The 19,782-nt window shown below is 41.7% G+C and overlaps 1 long non-coding RNA gene across 1 annotated transcript; it reads right to left on the bottom strand.

Annotated features, from left to right (window-relative positions):
* Positions 1–1,503: 1,503 nt before the first annotated feature.
* Positions 1,504–18,896, bottom strand: LOC146864079 (uncharacterized). The gene is made up of 3 exons (XR_014976607.1): positions 18,817–18,896; positions 11,414–11,616; positions 1,504–2,498 (listed from the first exon to the last, which is right to left on the bottom strand). It is a non-coding gene; the product is annotated as an uncharacterized LOC146864079 (long non-coding RNA).
* Between the last annotated feature and the right edge of the window lie 886 nt (positions 18,897–19,782).

The following is a 19,782-nucleotide window of genomic DNA, read 5'->3' as shown; positions in this document are numbered from 1 at the left end:
TCAGTTGTTCTAATATTTATTGGGAACTTTTTGGGGGAGTTAAGTTTTAAACAGCACTCCTTCTACAATGCTTATGTATGTACATTGGGCCCTTGTGCCTTTCTTTCAATAAGCAGGTGATTTGTTAGCATCCACTTTGGTTCATGTGCGTTCGGAGTTAAAGGACGGACAGTGTACACGGACACCGTCATCCACTTTTGGTTTTCTGCCCGCAACTTTCCCACTCCTGTTTCAGTGGACATTGGTGGCTAGTGCTTGTTTACTTATGTATTTTTGATGGCAGTGGAGTGATTACATAACGGTTAAAGACTTTGCCATTACAATGACATAACTCTAACTAAAAAAAAGCAAAACCTATGCTTGTTCGTTTAGGTCATGGGTAAACATTTGCGGAGCAGCCACAACTATGGTCTGTGGTTTGACGAGGGCCTCACTGTGGTGGTAGGGGGTCTTGGGTGGTCAGGGATTGTGTAAAAAGGTCTAAAAAATTGTTAAATAAACGGGTGAACATTTTATTGCAGGTTAACTAAAGTTGAGTAGTGCAGGACACCACAGTAGTTACTTCATTTGACCTGCAAATAAATGTGTGAATGTTTAGTTAAAAAAAATTAAAAATCAGAATACTAGTGCTCAGCAGGTAAACAGCAGCTGCGCTACTTTTCACCAGGGGGGTGCATGTAAAGGACGGGAGTGCCGCAAGAGATCCTGGGCTGTACTTCGAGTATCACTAGATTAGGTGTTTGGCTGTCTTTGATGACGTAGGTTGTTGGTGTGGGTTTGTTTAACTCATTTGTCGCTGATGATCAGGTGCAGGAGTGCGGGTAGTTGAACAGGTTTCAAGTTATTTTAGCAAGATTGTCAGTTTAACGATACAGTTGGGAGTGAAGAGGTTGGAGGGTGCATTTTTGACAGGGAGCTTTGGGGGTAATGGGGTGGTTAGCTGGTACAATTCTAGTAGTGAGGCCGAGCTTTATTTGTTTTTAAGGGGAGCACCAGTGTTTGTTTAATTTGAATTTGCACCTCCTTCATTAAATTAGCCTTTTTGGCATTTGATCTTGGCTCCCAAGAGTTATCAAAGTGCCACCCCGCCTGAGGTGTTACTGATGTGTGACGGGATGTCAGATTATGAGCTGGGACATATTTGCTTTTCTGTGTACAAAGAAACATACAATATACTTGTGTGAGAAGACAGCCATTGTGAGCTGCAAAGACAATCAAGGGTGCTTTCAATGAAGGACCTTCAAAATAACGCGTGATCTCCTGATTCACTAGGCAGAGATGCAGGTCCCTGGATCCACAGGAGTGCATGTCCAAGAACTCCTTATAGGCTCCAAGAGATTGCTTATGTAAGCTACAGAGCAAGGTTTTGGGAGTTTTAATGACAACAAATCAGGAATATGTTAGCCAGATCAATCATAATTGTCTTTATTTGACAATCAACAATGCAGTAGAATCGAGGTGGTAAATCTTGAAAACAAAGATCATTTCTTTCTTATTGGCCTAGTTTCCTACATCTGTCACGCTTTTCAACCACTGCGAAGCACAATTCATGCCAGTCTGGCTCAACATAATTATATAAAATCTAAAGGACCGACTGAAAGAAAAATGATGAAGGGCTACGCATGGATATTCACACAAACCATGGATATCCTGTCGCCCTCCCAGTTCATGATGCTTATTCAGAAGACTGTCTAATAAACTAGATTCTGCAAAGGATACATTTATTATTCGATTTTTTTCTACAAGGGAAAAGCATTTCCCTCATAGAGTAAACACTTAGACTGTACTTCATGGACTGAGAGGGTGCACCATTTCTTTAACCTACTCTAGACAGTTCCACTTACTCCACTTGCCATTATTTTAAGGATAGGAGGCTATTTGGAAACTGTTTCTGAATGCCCCCATTTTGTAAGGCTGTCCCCGTCCTCCTGTGACCGACCACTGGTGGACCGTCAACACCTGTCTGATCTGGGAGCGGAAACGTCTCCAGATGAAGTTAACCAGAATCAAGGACTTCTGCTCACAGAATTGCTTTTTGTGCATGTAAGTACTACACACATGCAAATTGAACTTAAAGAATGTAAATATTTAAAAAGTCAACTGATAATTGTAAAAAAAATCCTCTATATATATGTTTTAAACTACTTACATTTTATACTGAAGTACTGTTGACTGTGATAGGATAATCTAAAAAGTAAGCACATATTTAAAAAAGTCTGTCATATCAGGGCTTTAGCTTATCTTGTCGAAGCAACTTTGAAAGAACAGTTCTCAACAGCTTAACACAAATGTAGATAACCACAGCGACAGATGTAAATAAGAAGGCCATAACATCCAACAAACACTGCTGGTACCACGGTTGTTGGAAGCTGTATGGGCGTGGGTGAGCGCCTCCCTTTGACGCAATGATGTGTTCCATCCATTGAACTAACTTCTGGTCGGGTGGAAGGGGTTCAGATCGGTGGATTTTACTCTGAGCTGTGGCGGCTAACTTGTAGCTAAAAGAAAAAATGTACAGTGTCACTCCACCATTTGAAATGCTTACTTTTAGTACACGTAGAAGAGTTACACTATCTTTACTTATTGCACCATCTAAAAATGCCACCTTGTGAGTTCAGATCAGCAAAAGCAGATTTGGTTTATTTACCTCAATCAGTACAGGACATATGAAAGTGGCCACAATTTCTTGGGATATCTCAGATGATTTTTTTGCTAGTTGAAACAGGCAAGAAAAAAGACTGGCTTGATGGAAATCAAGGCAAATTATTCTAAAAAAACTTGGTGTGTTATGGTAATGCTCCCAGATGGTCAAAGCCAAATCTTAATATATGGTCCTTGATACATTTATAAACACAATGTTAAAAGTCTGTGGTGTACACTAACATATGGTACATTAAGGTTGTAAGGCTAGTAATTTTTTTTTTTTTTACTAAATAAGAAATTGATGGATCAGAAAAAAAAATTCTCGGTACATTAGCTATCATCTGATCAGAGAATTACAAAATTTCACAGCATCTGCACAGCACCTAGGCTCATGATTTAACTTCTAAGAACCTAGCCTTCTACAGAGGCATGGCACGAGAAGCTGTCTCAGTTTCTTCCTAGTGTCTTTTTTAAAAGGAATCCTGATTGCATCAACAAAGCTCAAGGTGCTGCTACAATCTACTTACCAATCAATCAATCGGAGACTTTTAAAGCACTGCTACTCAGCCGTGAGGGTCTCAAAGTCCTTACCAGTACAGGCATTGAAATTAGAGACGGATGAAGGCGACACTTGGAGCGATCGATCTCTGATTGGCCTAGCAGTGCCTATGAAAATCTATGTGTTTGCCGGACAAGGATGAACGCATAACAGTGAGGGAGTCCAAAAAGGGCTCAAAATGTAAATTGACTTTATCTTCTTAGGCATAGGTTTCTATTGTTTTCAAGAGTTGGTGCTTGTAAATCAATAGTATGGATTATTCTTACGTAATGGCGGAAGGAGTTGCCATCTGTCTTTTATGATCTCATACGGATCTATTCCATTGTAACCTGTGGACCGTACTGTGTCAGGTGGCTCTGTATTTACTACCTAGTCCTGATAATTATGCGTTCTATAATCATAACTAAGCAGCACATAACTACCTTGTTACTTTATCTTTTTGCAGTCTGGGATTATGTGGCCATTTTGCTAAATTGTACAGTTTTTCAATCATGTTCAATTTGGCTTAGAATGATGAAGTGGTAAGTTTAAGAACGATTTCTACATATAAAAGTAATGACTTTATATTTTGGACTGAAGTCGCTCCAATTTGATCATGATGAACTACCCTGGTGGAACACTGCAATGCAAAAGACACTTTCTGGCACATGCATCAAGCTAGGACTTTGCGAGTCCTTAATTGCGAATATTAAGGATTCGCAATTAAGAACTCGCAAAATCCTATGCATGTAGGAATCGCTATAATAATAGCGATTCCTACACATTCCTTATTTACGACTCGCAAATTGCGAGTCACAAATCAGGAATAGCTTCCAATTCCTTCCTATGGGCCTATAGGCCCATAGGAATGAAGGGGAAATTGCAAGCGCAATTTGCGAGTACCAATAGGTACTCGCAAATTGCACATGCAATTTCAGGGTGCAAGGGTGTCAAAAGGACACCCTGTTGCACCCCTGGAATTCACCTGTGCACCTATGTTGCGCACACACATGCCCTAAGGGCATGTGTGTGCGCAACATGAAACTTAGAAAAAATGCACCAAAGTGCACTTTTCCAAAGGTTTTGCAAATTACCATGAAGTTCAACTTCATGGTAATTTGCGCCCCCTATTAGCGAAATCGCTAATTTTATTACTTTAATGCATTGTATTTAAGGAATCTCAATTTGCGATTCCTTAAATGCAATCGCAATTTAAGTAATCTCAATTTTACTTAAATTGCGATTTTTGCATTTGGGATACATCCCAAATGTAAAAATACCAGTCGCAAAGGGGCAGATTCTGAGAATCTGCCTGTTTGCAACCGGTTTTTCTTTTGATGCATGTGCCTGTATATTATTAAAAAACAACAGATATGCGGGGTAGATAGGGCAGGCGTGTTCCCGTGGACTTTTGCTTGCACGATTAATTTCTCCATCCAAAAACAAAGAAAGCAAGCAATAGATTCCTAGACTTTGTAGTATCATTTGCCAAGAAAGCCATTACATTGACAAAGAAAATGCCAGTGGCACATCCCATGGGAAGATGGTGCAAAACTGTTGAGATGTGGGCTAGGAGTGAGAGTATGGTTCTGCACATGGAAGAGAAACAGGGATTACACAGAAGACCATTAGCCCCTGTGCGAGACAAAGTGTTGTCATTTATTGAGAAAAAAGAACTATCTACAAGCCCGGGTTAACAGGCTCGAGGGAGGGAGAAAGATACAGTAAAGCCCATGTCATTTCCACGGGAGAACCCACGACCCCACACCAGAGTGCAATGTACCAACTCGCAGCAGTGGAATTACCCCTCTCAGCCTCAGTGGTCAATGATCAGGGCTCACCCTGAGACTCGGTTTCACCTGCCAAGAGGATATCAGACAACCACCTGACCCACATTTGTTCCGGTGTTGGGTCATAGGGTTCAGAAAGGAACAAACTGGCTAAATTATTCTCGATTTGTCAAAATACACAACAATATAAATTAGAAATAACCCATGCCATAACTCTGTACTTACCCACTTTGAAAAGTCTGTGCACAAATACCAATGTTTAAATTCAATAACTAATGTTTTTTTTAAAGAAAACAAGCAATTAGGTGGTAGCACCCCGAAATGCATGAAAAATAAAGAAACGGAAGGCAAATCCACATCTTTGATTTATTCCCAACCATATTTGCTCAGTTTTTTCAGGCTGATATACATGAAACACTGACCCATAAGTTGAAGGAGACAGAAAAATAACAAGCATTTGTAATGCAATAGGTCTCGCATTTACACGAGTTTAAGCTATTGACATTGTAAATGACAATGCCTTTTTTGAAGTTTTCAGAACGAAAACAAAATAAAAGGCATTGTTATTTGCAATGTCAATAGCTCAAACTCACGTAAATGCTAGACCTATTGCATTGCAAATGCTTGTTGTTTATGTGTTTTGGAAACCTGCAAACGGTGATAAATACACACTTTCTACTTGTAGTCCTTACTTAGGAGAAGCAAGGCTGGCAGTAAAAGAGGCGCAGCCTTGCTTCAAGTAAGAAACGACTCTTAAGTACAAAGTAAATGTTACCACTTGCAGGTTTTCAAAACACATAAATAAAAGACATTATTATTTACAATGCCAATAGCTCATACTCTTGCAAAAGTGAGACCTATTGCATTGTAAATGCTTTTTATTCTTATGGCCTTGGCAAAGCTTCGCGTAAATTAGAAGGGCAATACAAATACCTTTCTTTTAGCTTGCATGCCATGTTTCCTTTGCTGAAGAAACATTGAATATTCTTCACATTCATAGAGCACTGAAGTTCTGTCTGGAATGAACACCTTTCGGTTTCTGATTTTTTCTTGTGACTTACAGGTTGTTTCAACCCAGGCAATAAAGTGACCAAAGCAATAATTGCCAGGCGGTTATTGACCTGCATTTGAAAACCTTTTGACTGTGCAGGGATTTGATCGCCTCATACAGTTAATGCTTAGTTCATCGGGCTACAGTCAGCATTGATGTCTTTTCGGGGAGACATTCCTTTGACAGATATTTGTAAGTAGCAATTTAGGTGTCCCTGAAAACATTTTACTATCATTACTCTCTGGATGACTCTTCTTTCAAAAATATAGATTTTGGACAGGAAGCTCGTATAATTTATTGTTTAATGCATTATTAGCCATGCTGTTTCCCCCTCTCAGTTGTGTAACAAAAGAGTGCAGGATGACGTAGGGAAAAAAATTCTATATTGAGATTCCCATATTCTGCTCTTTGTTCTCATTCCTTCACAATTATTTCCCAGTCACCCCATTATAGAACCTAGAAAGTCACAAATAACGTGAAGATGCAAGTTGATGTAAGAGTGGGGGTGGGAAGCTAATTAACCCCAAAGGACTTTACTGCAGGAGAGATAAAGTATTTTTGTTGTGATATCGTGGGCGAAATTTCCCAGTTGTTCCTCGCTGCACAGACAATTTACAAAAACTTATTGGGAGGCAGAACAAGGACTAACAGACACAGAATCACGGGGCAGGTATTTTTTCTGTCTTCCACATATATACATAATTCTTGTAACAACAAAGAGAATATTTTCCCTGATGCAGATTGACATCATATTTTATTTAATGAACATTGTCATATTTATTTCATCTAGAGGTGATTAATTCCATAGTCGCTTACTACAGACTCATCTGTACACCAGCACATTATTAACATAACATAACACAACACGCTAGTCCAGTTTCTAAAAAAATGTTAGACTGGAAGCTTTCATCTCAGATCAACCGAGGAATCTGTGATAAGTCAAATCTTTAAGAGTAGAGGCTATTCGCAACAGACACTGGAGAAAGCAGTTCAGAGAGTATAATAATGTAGGAGGAAATTCTGGTTACTTCTCAAAAAAGGCAAAGTGAGTGACGTGGTTAGATTTACATTTTCATTGTAAACAAACTGTAGTGTAGTCCTATTAGTACCCTGTCATGCAGGACCTACGCTGTTTACGGATAACATATACTGTGGGTCTGGTGGCAGACTGACTCCGTGGACTCCCGCCACATATCTAAACATATGGTTTGCATTAGCTAGCCCGCAGTGCCACTAGACTCTCCTGCTATCAGAGAGATTAGTTTTTGGCAACCTCAGAACACAATAACTTCATACTCGTGGAAACAACATACTTCTTTTCACCCAGACACTCGTGCTTGCTTGTTTTGCTCTCAGAGAGATACAGAGAAGAAACAATTGAGCGTTTTTACAATAAAAATGTATTGTACCGTAGTTCTTCTCATGTAGAATAAGTGCGCTCTTACAACTGTAACACAGTAGCAGAGATATTGAACCAGCAGTACACTGAATAAAAAGGAATAGTATTGTTCTACCATTTTGCAAAAGTCACGAACATATACATGAATATGAAATGCATTTATAAAAATAAAGTGCGTACTCCTAAGATGCCTAAGTAGATGTTCCTAAGTGTACCTAGCTAATGAGTAGGTGCTACAAAGCTTAAGCCTAAGAGCCTATGAGCCTACGAGCCAAGAATCCCGCTAGGATTGAGTCGAACCCCCATACCTGAATAGTGAGAGTGTGGGACTTCGTCCTGGACTTGAGCTGGACACCCCGCAAGGGATCGTCAGACCACTGTCACCTGGATCGATGGCATGCTGGAGCTGCAGTGTCTCTGGTCAGTGTGTCCGTCTTGAAGTCTCGGTTCCCTCCTGCCTTCTGATAGCAAGAGGTGCTGTATTTATACAGTCTATGTACGTGTGTTACCCATTGTTCAGTCTGAGGATGACGTTGGGGATTGAACCTTGTGCGTCGATGGGAGAGGTGAGCTATGCCTACTGCAGAGTGTACTCATCAATTATTCATATGTGCTAAGGATGACGTCTTAGCAATATCGATTGTGAAAAACCCACCCTCGGCATGGAACTAGGTGAAAGGTTTAGTCCATAAAGGCTACAGTCCTTACAAGGCGTGATGTTCCTATAAGGCATTCTGTCCTTATTTGGAGTTATGTCCTTATTAGGCCCGTTCATATGAAATAACGGGAGCTGATGTAGGTAAAGTGAACGATGTTCCCTGGACCTATATTAGGGTATCGATATGAAATATAACAAAACCAAAAAATATACTTGAGAAACATTGCAGCTGTTATGGCCTTCAATTACCTCTGCTGGAGCCTGGAGTTTCCAGACTCGAATGACCCCTGGGAGGAGGAATGCTGTCCTGATTTCAACTGATGCTCCAAGGGATGTTTTGCATTCCTCTTTTACGCTGTGTAGACGCTGTGGCTCCCGAAGCAACTCCTTACTGAACCAAGAAACATGGTGGGAGGGGTGAGGGACAAGAGCCCCAGGCAGAAGGAGGAGTGGGAGGGGCTGCAATGCTTGATGCCTGCTTCGGCACTGAAGCTGAATTATCAGGGAGTAATTAATTTGGCAGCTTTAGTGATGCTAAACACTGAGCGCGCTGGTGTGCCTCACTGCTGATCACACAAAGCAGGGGCTGGTATGGTGGTCTCCAGAAGCCCTGTACTCGGCAGAGGAGAGGGCGAGGGGACCTTCAGAATAGCAGGCAGACCACAAGGAAATGACCAAGCCAGAAAGGTGGAGGGCAGAACCCAGCACTGCAGTTTACCTGATGCAGGAATAAAAATAAAACACGTAGGGAAATCAATTCTATATTGAGATTCCCGTATTCTGCTCTTTGTTCTCATTCCTTCACAATTATTTCCCAGTCACCCCATTATAGAACCTAGAAAGTCACAAATAACGTGAAGATGGAAGTTGATGTAAGAGTGGGGGTGGGAAGCTAACGAACCCCAAAGGACTTTACTGCAGGAGAGATAACGCATTTTTGTTGTGATATCTTGGGCGAAATTTTTAAGTTGTTCCTCACTGCACAGACAATTTGCAAAAACTTATTGGGAGGCAGAACAAGGACTAACAGACACAGAATCACGGGGCAGGTATTTTTTCTGTCTTCCACATATATACATAATTCTTGTAACAACAAAGAGAATATTTTCCCTGATGCAGTTTGGCATCATATTTTATTTAATGAACAGTGTCATATTTATTTCATCTAGAGATGATTAATTTCATAGTCGCTTACTACAGACTCATCTGTACACCAGCACATTATTAACATAACACAACACAACACGCTAGTCCAGTTTCTAAAAAAATGTTAGACTGAAAGCTTTCATCTCAGATCAACCGAGGAATCTGTGATAAGTCAAATCTTTAAGAGTAGAGGCTATTCGCAACAGACACTGGAGAAAGCAGTTCAGAGAGTATAATAATGTAGGAGGAAATTCTGGTTACTTCTCAAAAAGTCAAACTGAGTGACATGGTTGGATTTACATTTTCATAGTAAACGAACCAAAACATATACTTTAGAAACATTGCAGCTGTTATGGCCTTCAATTACCTCTGCTGGAGCCTGGAGTTTCCAGACTCTTTTGACCCCTGGGAGGAGAAATGTTGCCCTGATGTCAGCTGATGCTCCAGGGGATGTTTTGCATTCCTCTTTTACACTGTAGAGATGCTGGGGATCCCGAAGCGACTCCTTACTGAACCAAGTCACATGGTGGGAGGGGTGCGGGACAAGAGCCCCAGGCAGAAGGAGGAGTGGGAGGGGCTGTAATGCTTCATGCCTGCTATGGCGCTGAAGCTGAATTTACAGGGAGAAATGAATTTGGCAGCTTTAGTGATGCTAAACACTGAGCACGCTGGTGTGCCTCACTGCTGCTCACAAAGCAGGGGCTGGTATGGTGGTCTCCCGAAGCCTTGTACTCGGAAGAGGAGAGGGTGAGGGGACCTTCAGAATAGCAGGCAGACCACAAGGAAATGACCAAGCCCAGAAAGGGGGAGGGCAGAACCGAACACTGCATTTTACCTGATGCAGGAATAAAAATAAAACACAAGTGGGGCAAGGGTGTTGTAAATGTGAAGGAGATAACAATGTGATTTACAGCCCAATTTACAGGAAGTGTTGTAGGGAAGTCAAACTCAGAGCAACAATGCTCTCCAAATTGCCGGAAACAAGCAGGAAGCCAAGAAAATAAAAGTCCCCTAAAGAACACATGAACATGTCAAAGTATAATGATACAGTAGTTAGTCCCTGCTGTGTGGGAGGAATGAAAGAGAAAAGGAGGGACAAAGAGGCAGGACTGGGCACTAGCAAGCAAGGAATTTTAAAGGACACTGCAACAAACTAATCAGATGGGTTTAAGCCCACAAGAGAAGTATACTAAAGTATACAAGAGGTCGTGCGCGTACAATCAAGCTAAAAATAGATGAGGCCTCTCCTACAGACAGCTTAACTCTCAGTTCCTTGCTCCTTACTCTATGACTTTCTTTTCTATTCTTGCATATGGTCTGCTAAAGGAGCATTTGAGTCTCACTGTGTTTTGACTAGATGAACTGTATCTTTCTGTTGTTGATCTAAGAAACTTGTTTACATTGGAGTGGATGAAGGGGTATCCCGAGATGTACATGAACCTTCCATGCTCCATTTACCATTGAATTGGTGGACAGACATCTTCAAATAGGTTTGATCCTGTGTGAGTATTTGCATGCAAAGGCATGGTGGCCAACTTGAAATACTTCTTTTACTTTATTATTCCAAGATGGTGGCCCCGGGTTTGCACGCATGACAGCTATCTTAGAATGTTTTTTGTCATTAATAAGGGCAAAACAAAAAAGACATTGGCAAAGCTTTTAGGCTTGTACGCTAATGTTAATGGCAAGATCTGCTGGCTAAGTCGGTGCTTGTTACTACTGAATTAGAAGCCAGATTTTGCCTTCCTTAATTTCAGTTCTATGGACTAGGGATGCAGTGGCTTCTCCTGGACAAAGTAAGACAGCAGAATCGCACTACTGCTTATAACATTCAATAGCCCATGCTAGATGACCGTTGCATACAATGCTCTATGTCATGCTACTACCTGCTGTACACTGACAACATAAAGAGATACCTGACACCCGTTTGGATGCAAAAGATAATGGCTGGAAAGGTAGAAGTATTTGATATGCTTTAGTTACTATATGCCTTTTCTAAGAGGAAAGCAGTGCACGAGGAAAGCTTTCTATTTCATGTCAAATGGTGCCAAAAACACTGCATAATTTTTCAAACTGTTCTCCATATTTTCGTCTGAACTCAGCCTTTTGCCTGCTTAGCCTAGTGATGTTAATGAACCACAAAATATAGATATTTCATCTGGTAAGATGTGTTGCGGAAATCACTAACCTGGAACTGTGGCCATTCCACAGGAATGAAAAGAGACTCCCCACACTCCCGAAGACAGCCCCTAATATGGAAATGGGTAAATCTCATACAAGAAGGCTAACTGAAGGAGATGTGGGGAATAAATCCAAAACAAACGGCCACTTCTTAATTCCCCCAGAAGACTAAAGGATTCCGGGTCAAAGGAGAAGATCATGCATAGCAGCCTAAGAGAAAGAAAAGAACAGAAAACAACTCTCATAAATTTCTTCCCCAACTTTACTATAACAGACTTTAGTTTGCAGTAATGTGCTTGTTCTGCAGAGATAAAAAATTCCACTTACCAGCTAGAGTCTCCAGAATTAATAAGAGATAGACTGCGCTTATATAAGGCGAAACAGGCAGTGCCTTCTTTGTTCTTTCACAGTCGGTCGTAAGTGGCCGGTAATTCCAGTGATTGAGAAAAAATCCACTATCCTGGTATACTTTTGTCACACAAAAATAATCCAGTGTGCTGGTATGTTCGTATCACAAAAAGAAAACAAATAGACTGCAGAGGTCGCGCATGAGGAATTCCAGAACAGTGGCAGCAGAATTAACTTCAAAATGGCAATCGCAGAGATAATAAGTAAACGCGGCTGCGTGTATAATTCAAACGCGGCCGCGAATCAAAAAGCAAAGATGTGACCACAAAGAACATTAGACGCGGCTGCAGTCCCAAAAACAAAGATGTGGCTGTGAATATACATCAAACGTGGCTGCTAGTTCGAAAACAAAGATGCGGCCGCCCCAAATGCGGCTGCGAGTCCAAGAGCAAAGACGCAAATATATCTCAAACGTGCTCGCGAGTAAGCTGACATTAAAAAATACAACAAAAAATATATAATAATTAGCGGCCAGTGGAAAGAATAAAATAAATACCGCTAATGAAATCAGGATTTCAGGAACTGTTGAGCAGGAAGTCCACAGGGAGACACAGGAAGGAGGCGTGGTCAAAGGTCCAGAGCCGAAAGCCAAGCAACAGTTCCATCTGCTGACCTGAATTTTAAACTTAAGGGAGCGTGTATTAACACCCTCACCTCCTCAAGTTAGCATGGCAAGGGAATCTCTAAAAACAGCCTTTATTCTCTGCAGGACATGCACGTCTTGGTATTTAGTTAACAGTGAGGCCATTTAATGATACAGGAAGCTTGAGCTCGCACAGTTCTTCCACCCAAAGGTCTTTTCACAGGATGGGGTTTAGTAGAATGAAGGGCATGGAATCGATGCATAAGAGCAGGAGCATGTACATGTTCTGCTGGTTCCCATGATCTATCTTCAGGTGAATAACCCACCCAATCTATTAGGTATTGTAGTTTGCCTCTGAATCTGCGTAAGTCAAGAATACGTTTCATTTCGTATTCCATTTCCCCTTCTACTAAGACAGGGGGGGAGGCACCTCGGGTTCAGAAGAAGTGATATATTTTTTGAGCAATGAAGTGTGGAACACAGGATCGATATGCAGTTCTTCTGGCAATTCTAGTTTTAGAGTGACAGGGGTGATAACCTAAGTAATTGTATAAGGACCTATATATCGGAGTTGTAGTTTTCTGGGACCCTCTAGTCTTAAATTCTTGGTAGACAGCCAAACTTGATCAACTACTTTATATTCTGGATTAGAAGTACGATGATTGTCTGCTTGCTGCTTCATGGCTTCTTTCGCTATTAGTAGCTCATGTTTAGCCTTTCCCCAATTATCTAAAAGAACTGTATGATCGATATTTACTGCAGGGATCTCCACTAATGGGGTAGGTACGAGGAGGGTAAGAATCGAGGGTGATGAGCCTGTAAAAGGAAAAAAGGAGAAAAACCAGTAGAAGAATGTGTGGTATTATTGTATGCAAATTCAGCCAATGGAAGAGCATGAACCCAATCAGAGGTGATAGTGGCGAACAGACATCGCAAATACTGTTCAAGGGTTTGATTGGTTGTTTCAGTTTGACCATCTGTTTATTTATTTATTTTATTTATGGGTCTTATATAGCGCCTGAATCACCCCATACGGGGTATCTCTGCACTCGGACAGCTTGAGGACCTACAAAGAGAATTAGACTTAAAATAGCTCTGTTTTCAACAATTTCCTGAAGACTAAAAAGTTGGTGCATTGACGTAGTTGTATGGGGAGAAGATTCCAGTATCGAGGTGCAAGGTGAGAGAACGCTTTACCTCCCATCCGCGCCAATTTGATGAGAGGGGTACAGAGATATGCTTGATGGCTGGATCTCAACAATCTGGTAGGAGTTTATCTGACTAATTTATGAGCCAGATAGCCAGGACCCAAGTTGTGTAAGGATTTGAAAACCATACAACAGATTTTAAACTTGACTCTCTTTTTTATTGGGAGCCAGTGGAGGTCACGAAGAAGAGGAGCTGAAGGAGTCCTGGGAGGAGCATTATTGACTAAACGGGCCGCGGTGTTCTGGACAACCTGTAATTTATTTAAGGATTTTTCTTTAGCTGCAATCAATAGAGCATTACAGTAGTCCAATCTACTGATAATCAGAGCTTGAACAAGGTTTTTGCGGGTTGTTAGAGGGAGGAAAGGACAGACCCTTCGCAGAATGCGGAGAGCATGGAAGCAGGATCTGGCAGTGGTGTTTACATGTTCTTCTAGAGTTAAACCCTGGTCAATACGCACTCCTAAGTTCTTTACTATATCCTTAGGGGACGGGGCCGCACCTAATTCCTCTGGCCACCAACTGGGGGACCATCTTAGTTTGCGGGTGATAGGCAGTGGAAAGTCTATGGTCTATTCCAAGTGTGGCACAAATTCCCTGCCAAAACCGGGACACAAATTGAGCCTCCCCTATCGGTTATTACTACAGAGGGGAGGCCATGTAACCGAACTATCTGTTCAAGGAACACCTGTACCAACTTTTTCGAGAAGGGTAATTTTTCAAAGGTACAAAGTGGGTCATCTTGGTGAACATGTCGACCACTACAAGGATGGTATTGTAACCTCATGCCTGTGGGAGATCTGTAATGAAGTCCATACTGATGGAGTGCCATGGCACTTCAGAAACTGCTGTGGGTCGTAATAGTCCTGCAGGGGCTGAATGAGATGTTTTCTGTCTAGCGCAAACAGATCAGGATTTAACATAGGTCAGTATGTCCTTAGTTATCCCCTCCCACCAAAACCAACGTTGGCACGTCTGAACTGTTTTCTCCCCACCTGGATGTCCAGCTAGAGAAGTGTTGTGACACCATTTAATAATCTGCCGCTGTAAGTCAACAGAAGGTATGCACAATCTTCCGTCATGATAGTACAGTTTGTCTAGAATTGTATTTTTGGTTTTTTTTACCCAGTCAGAGGTGGAGATGGTAGAATAAGCATGTAATACCTGATTAAAAAATAGTAGAGATACATTCTCCATTCGATCTCCTACCCCTACATCTTATGACATGGTAGAATGAGGGGAAATGTGTTTCTATGGATTTTCTTTTCTTGTCCTATTCCAGATAATGCATCTGCTTTCCCTTGTTGAGCGCCTGGTCGATAAGTGATGATAAAGTCATATTCGCTAAGGAACAAGACCCATCTAATTTGCCGGGGTGTTAAAGCTCTGGCGGATTTAAAAAACTGTCGATTTTTATGATCCGTATAAATAGTGACAGTGTGAGGGGATCCCAGTAAATAATGTCTCCGTTCTTGGAAAGCCAGTTTTATGGCCAACAACTCACATTCTCCGATGGTGTAATTCTGTTCAGCCGGAAGGAGTGTTTTGGAGAAGTAAGCTACCGGATGAAGACAGCCAGTCACCTGATCACGTTGTGACAAAACCCCTCCTACAGCAAATTGGGAGGCATCCACTTCTACATAATAAGGCTAAGTGTTGTCTGCGTGTCTAAGTATGGGGGAAGTAGTCAATTTTTTCTTCAATTGTACAAAGGCCTGCTCTGCATCGTGGGACCACTTAAAGGCAACGCCCTTGTGGAGCAATCGAGTAATAGGTGAAATAAGGTCAGAAAAATGGTCAATAAACCTTCTGTAAAAATTTGCAAATCCTATAAAGGATTGCACTTCCTTTACCGAGGTGGGGCTGGGGCAGTTAATCAAGGCTTCTATTTTCTTGGGGTCCATGTGAATTCCATCTGGAGAGATCACAAAGCCTAGGAACTCTAGTTTAGTAGTGTGAAACATACTCTTGTCTAATTTAGCAAACAAGTGGTTGTCTTTGAGTCGTTGCAAGATTTTCTTCACATGTTCCACATGCTCTTCTTCGTTCTGTGAGTAAATCAAGATGTCATCTATATAGACAATCAAGAATAGGTCCAGATATTCTCGTAAGATCTCATTGATGAAGAACTGAAAAGCAGCAGGGGCATTACAGAGTCCAAAAGGCATGACGCAATATTCGTACAGTCCAAATTTAGTTCCATTCATCTCCTTCCTTGATTCTTATCAGATGGTAGGCCCCTCTGAGATCTAGTTTGGTGAAAATGTTGGCTCCACGTATCTGATCTAACAAGACTGAAATAAGAGGCAGAGGGTATTTATTCTTTATAGTGACATTATTCAACGCGTGGTAGTCCAAACAGGCACGCAGACCTCCTTCTCTTTTAGGAATGAAGAAAATGGGCGAAGATACAGGAGATGTGGAAGGTCGAATGAACCCTTTCTCCAAAATTTCGGTTATATATTTTTGCAGATAGTCTGTTTCAGATTCGGTCAGAGCATAAACTCTGCTAACCGGTAACTGGGATCCCGGAATCGGATCGATTTGACAATCATAACTTTTATGCGGAGGAAGAGTAGAGGCACTGACTTCATCAAAGACTTCCTTTTAGTCTTCATAGATAGAAGGAATTTTAAATGTTTCAAGTGCACACCACACAGGATGTTCTATCCGACTGGCTTCATTGCAACAGTGTAACAAACAATAGGGGGATTTAAGAGTGAGTCCAGTCTATGTGAGGATTATGAGTTTGTAACCAAGGGACTCCTAAAATAGCTCCCAAATTGGGTGTATCTATCAAGTCAAAACAAAGAGATTCTGACTAACCATTACTGCATACTAGGGTTAAGTAAGGAGTATGATAAGTTATTAGAGCAGAGGACAATTCACTCCCATCTACTGCCCTCACCGGTTCAGGCCGAGATTTGGGCAAAAAAGGAATGCCTAATGTATGTGCTAAACGGATATCAAGAAAATTGCCAGTAGCACCAGAATCTAAAAGAATGGAGATTGCTTTTCTGCGCTGGTCCGATATAATTAGTGTAACAGACAGGGTGAAATGTTTTGCAACAGGAGCGACTATCTGAGCTAAATGTTGAGAGACCTCACTGGACCAACAACTTGAAGAACCGGTCTCATGTTTCTTCAAGTTGTTTAGTTTTCCGATGAAGTTGCATGGTTTTGATTTCCAGCTATTGTTTTAGGGAATGAAGGAGGTTTAGCTGGACATTCTCTAGCATAATGTCCTCCCTTGCCACAATACAAACATAGATTGTTCTTTCTGCATTTATCTTTTTCTTCAACGGTCAAAGGGGCTCTTAGCCCACCTATCTGCATAGGTTCACTAGTGTCTTTATTTTCTCTAGTCTCTCTTTTATCACCTCGAGTTAACACAAAACGAGACAGAGCGTTGCAGGATTTTTTACCTTTTCTTTCATTTAACCGATGATCGAGTTTGACTACTAGATCAATAAAAGCATGACAATCTTCGGGAGGATCAACTATTTGAGAGAGAAGGTCTTTTAAATCGTCATTTAACCCACGGTAAAATAAGGAGGTCCTCTTTTCTTCTGGCCATTGAGTTTCGACTACAAATCTGTTGAATTCTGTGAGGTAGGTAAGAAGATCTTTAGACCCCTGTTTTAAGTTCAGTAATTTGTTGTCACTGGCTCAAACAAACATATGTTTTGCAAAGAGACTTCACATCTTTGCTTTAAATTGATGGAAGTCATACAAGAGCGGATCATTATTTTCTACCAAAGGAATGGCCCATTTAGCTGCATTTCCACTTAAATAAGAAATTACGAAAGCCACCTTGGCGGCATCGTCGGGGAAAGACATCGCTTTACACATGAAATGTGGAAGACATTGATTTATGAACACACTATATTTGGAGCTATCTCCATTGAATCTTTCTGGCATGGCCAGAAGGACAGGGTTAGGTGTATGAACTGTTACATGTACAGGTTGAAGATTTTCAGTAGTTGGGGAGAAAGCACCCATAGTGGAAGAAGGAATCGTGAAACTGGCTCGTTGAATATAAATGTCCTTATTCTTTTGAGTCATCCCTGTTGCACTACTGTCTAGAGAAGTCTGAAGTCTAGCTTGAGCTAATTCCGCATGGAGGCGCTGATTCTCTACTCTTGGTCTCCCTACTTCGCTCTGTAAGTCAACTATGGCTGCCGCGAGTTCCTCCAAAGAAGGCCTCTGGAGTCCGGGGTTTAGGGGAGAACATGCCCCTTCCGGGTTCATCTTCGTTCGGGTGGAAAGTAATTCGTAGGCTTGGCTTTCTGTTGCAGAAATCACTAACCTGGAACTGTGTCCAAGCCACAGGAACGAAGAGACACTCCCCACACTCCCGAAGACAGCCCCTAATATGGAAATGGGTTAATCTCATACAAGAAGGCTAACTGAAGGAGATGTGGGGAATACATCCAAAACAAACGGCCACTTCTCAATTCCCCTAGAACGCTCAAGGATTTCGGGTCAAAGGGGAAGATCATGCATAGCAGCCTAAGAGAAAGAAAAGAACAGAAAACAACTCTCATAAATTTCTTCCCCAACTTTACTATAACAGACTTTAGTTTGCAATAACGTGCTTGTTCTGCAGAGATAAAAAATTCCACTTACCAGCTAGAGTCTCCAGAATTAATAAGAGACAGACTGCGCTTATATAAGGCGAAACAGGCAGTGCCTTCTTTGTTCTTTCACAGTCAGTCGTAAGTGGCCGGTAATTCCAGTGATTGAGAAATAATCCACTATCCTGGTATTCTTTTGTCACACAAAAATAATCCAGTGTGCTGGTATGTTCGTATCACAAAAAGAAAACAAATAGACTGCAGAGGTCGCGCATGAGGAATTCCAGAACATTGGCAGCAAAAGAAAGGCAATCACAGATATAATAAGTAAACGCAGCCACAAGTATACTTCAAACACGGCTGCGAATCAAAAAGCAAAAGACGTGACCACAAAGAACATTAGATGCGGCTGCAGTCACGAAAACAAAGATGTGGCCGCGAATATACCCCAAACACTGCCGCGAGTCCAAGAGCAAAGATGCGGCCGCCAATATTCCTCAAATGCGGCCGCAAGTTCGAAAATAAAGACGCGGCCGCGAATATATCTCAAACATGCCCACGAGTCAGCTGATATTAAAAAATACAAATAAAATATTTAATAATTAGCGGCCAGAAGAAAGAATAAAATAAATACCACCAATGAAATCAGGATTCCAGGAACTGTTGAGCAGGAAGTCCACAGGAAAACACAGGAAGGAGTTGTGGTCAAAGGTCCAGAACCGAAAGCCAAGCACCAGTTCCATCTGCTGACCTGAATTTAAAACTTGAGGGAGCGTGTATAAACACCCTCACCTCCTCAAGTTAGTATGACAAGGGAATCTCTAAAAAGAGCCTTTATTCTCTGCAGGACGTGCACGTCTCGGTATTTAGTTAACCGTGAGGCCATTTAATGATACAGGAAGCTTGAGCTCTGACAAGATGCTTCACACTCTAGATACATTACACACTAGGTAACTGTGCTATTGAAAAAACTACCATAAAAGGAAAGTTATGTTATGGGAAAACATGCATGTACTAAATGGGAATGATGTGGACATTGAAGATATGTTTAACTCGTTGTCACTGAGCAACTGGTACCTAGAACATAGTCCTGCACCACCCCCTGGTGGGTTATAAATTTACATACCTATGGAAGTAAGCTAGAGCAGATGACTGGGAGTTAGAGAACAAAGTATTTGGCGCTTCCAAAAGGAACACACTAGCAAGTTCAATAAGGGTTCCAAACAGGGAGATCCAGGCACCACCATGTTCCATACAAAGCCAAGAGTAGATATGTTATGCCCAGGGCAATTATTTCTAGTCACATTGTAGTGATTTGGTTGTATAGGAATGCCCACATTGCACCAGCTTCACATATTCTATGTCGCAAGAAAGCCCCACCCGCCTACACTCCAATTCGCCGCCCCGCTCCCGCCTCCCAACTGCTCCTCCCTCCCACATCCCCTCATATGGAGGCCGCGCAGCGGTGAAAAGAAGGACCCTTGACCCTGTCACCAGGCAGGTCACTCCCCTCACCGCCACACAGCTCTACCTGTGTGCACTGTGCCCACTGCTGCCGCTTGCCTTGGTACGTGCCCCGCATTCTCCCCACTGCCTGCAT

The sequence above is a fragment of the Triturus cristatus genome, chromosome 2_1, assembly GCF_964204655.1.
Source record: "Triturus cristatus chromosome 2_1, aTriCri1.1, whole genome shotgun sequence".
Taxonomy (NCBI): Eukaryota; Metazoa; Chordata; class Amphibia; order Caudata; family Salamandridae; genus Triturus; species Triturus cristatus.
Note: the sequence above shows the minus strand (reverse complement) of the source record. Positions and strands in the feature narration are given on the sequence as shown.